This window comes from Primulina eburnea, chromosome 13 (assembly GCF_022965805.1).
Source record: "Primulina eburnea isolate SZY01 chromosome 13, ASM2296580v1, whole genome shotgun sequence".
In the NCBI taxonomy this organism is placed as follows: domain Eukaryota; kingdom Viridiplantae; phylum Streptophyta; class Magnoliopsida; order Lamiales; family Gesneriaceae; genus Primulina; species Primulina eburnea.
Window position 1 is genome coordinate 23,269,695 of NC_133113.1, and position 9,435 is coordinate 23,279,129.

Sequence of the window (9,435 nt, forward strand, 5' to 3'; positions counted from 1 at the left end):
ACCGCCAGCACCACCCCTCACTCGATCCACAATCCACGCAAGGCACGCCCCCAAGCACACCTCTCGGCCTTAGATACACTCGAGGCCTATTCAACTAAGTCACAACTCCAACATATATACGTCTTGGCCCTTGACATAAACAGCCCCTTAGGATATCTAGATCGGCCGCTCCTTGCACTGAAACCAAACAACATGAGATGCAATCAAAAACCGTGAGTTTTATGCCGAAATCAAAAGCAATATCCATGAACATGCAAGGACCAAAAGTTTTATAATCATCACACATATCACAGGCCATATAAGGCGTAATGATGCAAGAATGGGGATATATAGCGTGCCTTGACGAATTTTTCGCAAGAAGATCGAAGGAACGAGCGTCGGGGAAGCACCAGAGGAATTTTATTTGAAAGAGCAAGCTTGGCCGATGGATTGCTTGGGGTTTTGCTGCTGAAGGCCGAGAGAAAAGTGCTGAGTGGAAGGGGTGGGCGGCTGATTAGTTTAGGTTTATGAATAGGTTAGTGATAATTAAATAGAACATTACATGCTATTGGGCCCTAATTATTATTTAAAAAGTTTAAAAAAGGTTTTGACCCACTAATCTTAAAAAAAGGCTCATTAAGTCCAAACACACTCCCGAAAAATATTTCGTTTAGGTACATTTTTGAAAATATTGCTCGAACCCTCAAAAAGTCCTTTATAAATTCACGTACCGATTAAAAATATGCTTCGACAGATAAAAAATACCCAACAAAGCCCATTTCTTGAAAAATACATTTAAAACACCTTATATTAATTAATAAAAAATAATCATGTAATAAAAATAATTTTCTTAATAATTTCCCGGTCTCCGATCCTCGTTTGAGCGCGAAATGCAACTTAAAAATCCTAATAAATGAACTTTTAAAATTTCATGGAATAAATCCTATCATGCAATAATTATGCATAAAATGCATAAAAATGATTAAACACATATTTTAAACAAAAAACTAGATTGCATGCATTCAGGTTACATGAATTAAATTCCTGGACCTTACAACTCTCCCCACTTAACTAAAATTTCGTCCTCGAAATTTAGAACATACTGAATAACTCCGGGTAGCGACTCCTCATCTCGGTCTCTGTCTCCCAAGTATCCTCCTCCTCGAAATGATTTAGCCACTCGAATTTGACAATATGGATCACCTTGTTTTGGAGCCTCTTTTCCTGCCTTTCTAGTATCTTTGTGGGTTTCTCCTCGAATGACAGGTACGGTGTCAACTGAAGTGGCTCATAGTTTAGCACATGCGAAGGATTCGACATGTACTTCCGCAGCATAGAGATGTGGAACACATTATGGACTCCAGCCAGGTTCGAAAGTAATGCAACTTTGTATTCAAGTGTTCCAAGCCTCTCTAGGATCTCGAATGGCCCGATGAATATAGGGCTAAGCTTTCCCTTCTTCCCGAACCTTATCACAACCTTCATCGGTGCAACCTTCACGAAGACACTGATTCCCTACTGCGAACTCAAGATCTCGCCGCCTCTGATCTGCATAACTCTTCTGACATCTTTTAGCGTTCTTCATCCTGTCTCGAATCCTGCCCACTAACTCTGTTGTCTGCCTGAAAATATCCGGACCCAACTCTTCTCGCTCTCCCACCTCATCCCAATAAACTGACGACCTACACTTCCTCCCGTATAGTGCCTCGTATGGAGCCATACCGATCGATGCTTGATAGCTATTATTGTATGTGAACTCCACAAGAGGTAACTTCGGCTCCCAGCTGCCCTTGAAGTTGATCATGCAAGCTCGAAGTAGGTCCTCCAGAATCTGAATAACCCTCTCTGACTGTCCGTCTGTTTGATGATGGAAATCAGTACTGAAAAATAACTTCGTACCCAACGCCTGATGGAGACTCTTCCAAAATGCAGACGTGAAACTCGGATCCCTGTCTGACACGATGGACACTGGAATCCCGTGCAGTCTAACGATCCCGATGATGTACAGCTCTGCGTACTGAGTCATGGTGAAAGTCTTCCTGATCGGTAAGAAATGAGCTGATTTAGTGAGCTGATCGACAATCACCGAAATGTCATTGAATCCTCCAGTAGTCCTCGGAAGCCCGGTCAAAAATCCATGGTGATGTTCTCCCATTTCCACTCGGGAATAGGGAGTGGTCTCAGATTCTCTGTAAGTCTCTGATGCTCTGCCTTGACCTGCTGACAAGTCAAACACTCGGAAACAAACCACATAATATCCCTCTTCATGTCCGGCCACAAATACAGAGTCTATAGATCCTTATACATATTCGTACTCCCTGGATGGATGGAGTACGGGGTGTTGTGGGCATCGCTCAGGATATCTGCTCTAAGGGAATCACTGTCAGGAACCCATAGACGGTCCTTATATCTGACTATGAAATCCACAACTGTATACAGTCTCTGGCCCTTAGCCTCGTCCCTCTGTCTCCACTTCTGTAACTGCTCGTCAGAATTCTGCCATGATCCAATTCTGCCTCTCAGAGTCGGCTCTACTGTCAGATTAGCAAGATTCGGGGCCTTGCTCCTTGCATAAACTGCAAGCTCAAATATCTGAATCTCAGCTGTAGCGGTCTCTGCACTGACAAATGAGAAATCACTGCGTGCTTCCTGCTCAAAGCGTCTGCAACCACATTACCCTTACGCGGATGGTAGCTAATGTCACAATCATAATCCTTCACTAGCTCAAATCACCTCCTCTGTCGCTTATTCAGCTCTTTCTGTGTGAAGAATTATTTTAGGCTCTTGTGGTCCGTAAAAATTCTGCACTTCTCCCCATATAAATAGTGTCTCCAGATATTCAGGGCAAATACCACTGCTGCTAGCTCGAGGTCATGAGTCGGATAATTTTTCTCATGGACCTTCAGCTGTCTGGATGCGTAGGCTATCACTCTGTCTTGTTGCATCAGAATCACGCCCAAACCGAGCTTTGATGCATCTGTATAAACCACAAACTCTCCCTGCCCTGATGGCATAGCTAGTATTGGTGCAGTGGTCAAAGCTCTCCTGACAATCAGGTCCCCAAATAAACTTGGTATTCTTCTTCGTCAAGGCGGTCATAGGCACCGCGATAGAAGAGAAGCCCTGAATGAACTTCCCGTTGTAATTGACTAATCCCAAGAAGCTACGGATCTCTATCCCGCTATTAGGCACTAGCCAATCTCTGACTGCCTTGACCTTAATGGGGTCGACCTCAATACCATCCCGCGATACAATGTGGCCCAAGAATGACACTCTGTCAAGCCAGAAGTCGCACTTATGAACTTGGCATACAGCCGTCTGTCCTGTAGAGTCTTCAGTACGGTCCACAGATGCTGAATATGCTCCTCTCTGCTCCTCGAGTAGATCAGGATATCGTCATGAAAACTATGACGAACTGATCCAAGTATGGCTGAAACACGCGATTCATGAGATCCATGAAGATCACTGGCGTGTTCGTCAAACCGAAGGGCATCACCATAAACTCGTAGTGCCCATAACGCATCCGGAAAGTTGACTTGTGCACGTCAGCCTCTATCTTTGAAAACACCAATGCTCCCTGGAGCTGATCAAACAAATCCTCGATCATCAGAAACGGATACTTGTTCTTAATTGTGACTATGTTCAACTCTCGGTAGTCAATACATAGTCGCATGCTGCTATCCTTCTTCTTGACAAATAGAACTGGTGCGCCCCAAGGAGAAAAACTAGGGCGAATGAAACACTTATTCAGCAAATCATTTATCTGATCTTCCAGTTCTTTCATCTCAATAGGTGCTAGACGGTAGGGTGCCTTAGATATCGGCATTGTCCCTGGAATGAGCTCAATAGATAAGTCCACCTTTCTGTCTGGTGGAACGCCTGAAATATCGTCAGGGAAAACAACTAGAGAATTCACTGATTACATCCACGTCCTCGAGCCTCTGACTGGCTGGCTCTGTCACTGGTACAATGCTGGCTAAGAATGCCTAGCAGCCTCTCTTGATAAGCTTCCTTACACACAGGCAGGAAATAACGTGCGACAACTGCTGGTGTCTGGCTGCCTAAAAAACAAATGGCCTACCACTAGGCGGTCTGACAGATAATGACCTCTGTCGAAAGTCTATGACTGCTCCATGAGAAGATAGCCAGTCCATGCCCAAGATGATGTCGAACTCCGGCAACAGTAGCAATATCAAATATGCCTACAACGTATACTTCTGTAACCGAAGCTCCAATCTCTTCAATATCTGGGAAGTGAACATCTGCTCCCCGGATGGGATCGATACTCTGAACCCTGAATTCATCGCTACTGGTATGATTCCTAGTAACTTGATGAAAGATTCGGATATAAACAAATGTGTAGCCCCTGAATCTAGCAATGCATGAGTGGCTACACATACAATATATATCCTCTCTGCGACAAAACATACCATCAAATCTAATAGTGTTGAACTTAAGGAATTTATTACCGGAAATTAACCCAAAATCCTCAAAAATCACTGAATTAACCCAAACATCGTTCCCAAACATTCAAAATTAATCCTCAGAAAAATAAAAAATCGCAATTAGACACTTAAAGTTTCGAAAATTGTACTTTGGTCCTTCAACTTCTCGAAAATTGCAACATGAATCCTCTAAAAAATTTCAAATTGCAATATGGCCCTTTCTCGTTTTCGAATTCAAATCCCAAAATTCTCGATTTTAGCAATTAGGTCCTCAAATTATGGGTTATTACAATTGGGTCCTAATATTCTCAAATCAAACAATTAAATTCTGCATCCCCATTAGGTAGAGCATGCATCCTTATTCCTTCTATGTTATCAATCCCGAAATATAATCCTCATGCAAGCATAAAATCCATGCAATTATGCGATAAAGTGAAATCTTAAACAAAATGGTTACCAGTAATCAATGTCAAGTCTAGCTCTGCCACAGCCTCCTCGGCATGCATCACATAAGCTCGGCTAGTAGTGGGGCCCTTGCTCCTAGGGCAATCTGCTGCTTTATGGCCCTCTTATCCACAAACGAAGCATTTAAAGGTCCCCCACATGCACTTGTCGAAATGGAACCTGCTGCACTGTGGGCATGGCTTCCTGTCATCTGGATTAGGCGCCCCTGGTGCCTGAGGAGGCCTCTGCTACTGGTGCTGCTATGGCCTCCTAAACTGCCCTTGGGGCTTCTGCTGCCCATGCTGTCTCGGTGGCCAAGTAAACGGATTTTTCCGTGGGTGAGAACTGGACTGAGTCTGATGTCACTTCCTCTGCATCTCAAAGTATGTCCCGCAAATCCTGCTCCGCCTGAAAAGTTTAGGCGGTGGCCTCATCATAATCTGCCGGCCTCATCAGCATGACGTCCTGGCAAAGGGTGGGTCTCAGTCCATCTAATAAATGTGCCAGCTTTTGGGCAATCTCTCGTTATCATGGGTACAAAATGACAGCCCTTGTCAAACTTGCGGATAAACTTCGCCACAGATAAGTCCCTCTGCCAAAGACTCATGAACTCCCTCGTCAGGCGACCCCTGATGTCAGCTGGAAAATACTTCCCGAAGAACATCTCCCTAAATCTAGCCCAAGTGAGAGTAGCCACATCCACTGCATGTGCAGCTCCCTCCCACCAAAGGGACGCATTATCCCTCAGCATATAAATGGCGCACCTTGCTCGGTCGACATCTCTCATCTGTAGGCACTCAAAATGCAACTCCAGAGACCTAATTCATCCCTTTGCCACGAATGGATCGATGATACCCCCGAACTCCTTTGGGTTAAGCCGACGGAACTACTCATAAACATCGGTCTGCAGTCGGGGTGCCTGTTGGGCTAGCTGGGCCTGCTCCATAAGCCTCGCTATCCCCTCAAGTACTCGGGTAGCTAGGTCCCCTGGCGGTGGTGGTGGAGGTCCTCTGCCTCCTCCAGGAATCTCATCTTGCCTATCTGGGAGCACGTCTGTGAGGCATCTCTGAATACAGTCCAATTTATAAACGTAACCCATCATGCAAATAATCTAGTTTTTAAAATAATAAATCCTTAAATTGTAAAAGCAGTTAAACATGTACAGTAGATCATCGTAAAGCGTAAATCATGTAAACATGCAGGTGATAACAGTAAATCATTTAAAACATTTAAAACATAAAAGCTTACAGACTTGAGGCTTGAAGACTGAGCGGCAGAAGCTGGCGGTGGCACAACCCTATACAGGACCCTTGCTCTGATACCAACTGAAACGTCTACTCATTTAAAATGCGGAAATAATTTTTTTAAAGCTCACATTTTCGCAATAACATTTAAATGTTTCGCATGCATGAGCTCTACAGAAAAATATAATATTTAAAATGATCTTAAATATTTGACAGTAAAAATAGTGCCGTTAAAATAACCAAACTCATCCAAAATTATATGTAAACATAAACGAATAAAAATCTTAAAATCATCAATGTAAAAAAATGCTTATATCCACTTAAATCTCATAAATCATAATGCGAAAAACATGTAGTCCTCGGGTCGTGTCTCCCCACCAGACCTGCCTACTCAGAATTCGGCACCTCCACTCCCCTCGATAACATGCTCACCTACATCACACATGTCTAGTGAGTCTAAAGACTCAACACACCTATAACAGAAATAACAAGTACATATACATAGCACACAGCAGTAAAAAAATATCATAATCAACATATATTTCATGAACTTAAAAGCGTAACATAAACGTGTCAAAGCATGTCTCATCATGTCATCATATACGTATACATTTTCTTTTTAATTGAATTCAGTTTATTAGTTGTGACTTTCGTATCAGCTCTATGCGATGGATCCATCTATAAAACCGTAGTACCCGGCGGTGGGGACATCAACGACAGCATTACCTGTCCATTGAGCCTTGGCCTCAGCTCATAATATCTCATGTTATCATATACATATACATCGTTAGTCACAACCAACTCTCATCCTTCAAAAATATCATCATGCTCACCACTTAATAAATACATGCATATACGCAACTTTTTCTTGAAACCAAGCATGCACCGTATTTTTCGAAATTACATAAAAATCATAAACATGGTGCATAAACATTTAAAACATGATAAAACGTTCTCAGGACGCTGCCAAGACTAAAATCTCACCTCGGGTGCAAAATGAACATTTTGCCCCTGGAAACCCCAAAATGACCATTTTACCCCTGGACCTCTAAATTTCAACCCGAAGCTTATGAAACTCCTTAAAACGTCCCAAAAAATATTTATAAGCATTTCTTAGACGTAAACTCGAGCTTGTTTCAAAACTTAACCGAATCATTTTAAAACTTGGACCGGAGTCTCGTTTTAACCCGAATCGAACCGAAACTTAACCAAATTTCTCCCAACTTTTTACCATACCTTATAGACCTCTAAAGGACCTAAAAATCTCAAAACCCCTAAACCCTACGAACATCTCTCACAAGCTGCTGGACAATTCAGCACCTTCCATTTCCTATAAACCCTAGTATGCCGCCTTCCATATATGTGTCTCTCGCCTACAACCGATGGGACCAGCCACGACTCAGCCTTAACTAGACCACATTAGGACCCCTCTGGACCCATTGAAGCCATGGCCCCAGCCCCATGAATCCTACACAATGAACAAGATCGCTAGAACTCGAAATCGCCTCACCGAGCTTCAATCCCTACTCGCGCACGACCGACTACATGACGGTCCCAACGATGGTTCAGCTTCCCTGGGCCGTGTCTTAGACCCACCAGGGTTTGTTCCATGCCACAGTCAGCCCTTGCACCTCCAGCACCACCCCTCACTCGATCCACAACCCATGTGAGGCACGCCCCCAAGCACACCTCTCGGCCTTAGCAACACTCGAGGCCTACTCAACTGTAGTAGCCCGAATTCCAAATTGGGTAATTAACGGATTAATGGTGATTAAGAAGGTTTAATGTGTAATTTTGACTGTGGTCATGATCGGACGGACCGAAGATGGTTCGGTAGCACCGAAGAGTTCGGACGATCCGAAGTAAGTTCGGTGGATCCGATCATGAGGTGTCAAGAGTCGATCGACACGTCGGTTTACATGCAAGTTCGGATGATCCGAAGTGTAAGTTCGGTGGATCCGATCATGAGGTGTCAAGAGCCGATGGACACGTGGGAGTTCGGACGTTCCGAAGTGGGTTCGGTGGATCCGAACATAGCCTATAAATAGTGCTCGAAATTCCTCATTTTGGATGGCAAGTTCTTGAGTTGTGTCTCATATTTGAGAGGTTTGGAAGGTTTCTAGGGTTAGTTGTCGGTCGAGCGATAGCCAAGAGCTGCCAGGATTGGTAGCGTAGCGACGCCTGAGTTACGAGGCAATCGACATCAAAGGGCTGTCGACGGACGCAGGTAAACCCTAAACCTTTGGTAGTACTGGTTTTGCTAGTCGAGCATGGTAGTATTGTTCATTGGGTATGCTTTTGATGCGTAGGCTTGTTCTAGACCTGATTAGCGGTGTTGCATAAGGCTAGGCTTGCTGTGATAGAGGTACGAAAGTACTATCCGAGATATCCTGGTCGAGTATACATTCTTATATGTGTTGCATGATTATGTGGTGCATTGATATATGTCATATGATGCATGCTATTATGTCACGCTTTATGATGCATGTTGCATTTCATGTTGAGCCGTATCTCCTTCGAGATAGCCTTTATTGTTGAGCTGTATCTCTTTCGAGATAAGCTATATCTTGTGGGGCCGCTCAGCCCTGTCTTGTCTTGTGGACGCATGGACACCGAGAGTACACAGTGGCCGACGGGTCGGGAGGGCTTCGGTGATCCGGGACATTTTTGGTCCACGTCTGTTCTTGTAGTGGATGCAGTGACCCAGAGGAGTACCGCGCGGCACTATCCACTTGGCGCCTCTAGACTGAGCATATTGAGATCCTTTGTTACTCCTGTTTCTTGACCTACCCTGGTATCATATCATAGCATGTGCATTTCATATAGGTTTGTATACTCATGCTTTTGTACTGGGCGTTCTTATCGCTCACGTCCTCGGTTTTGTTTATCTTGGACACCCCATTCCCGCGGGGCAGGCCTCAGGTTGGACAGCTCAGGAGGAGGAGGAGGAGGACGTTGAGTAGCTGGTTGGTTTAGTTCTTTGGTATCTTTTTGATTCGATATGGTTGTACCGAATATATTTTGAGTTGTTCTGATTTCGATTGGGTTGTATAACTATTGTCGTCGGCCATATTTCCGCTGTTATCTCTGATTATTATTAATTAAGTTAAGTGCATGCTTAGTTCTTGATTAGTAGGTGATTCTGGAACGGGTCACTACATTTATGGTATCAGAGCATGCTTACGATTTTGGGATATAGATTCTGTTTTGGGATTTTCGTTGACCATTTTACCATTTTTCCCCATTCTATCTTGTAGCGATGGCTGACCACTTTGGTGACGAGAGTAGTCAGGGGAGTGTAGGTCGTTGGGGTGACCAGGACG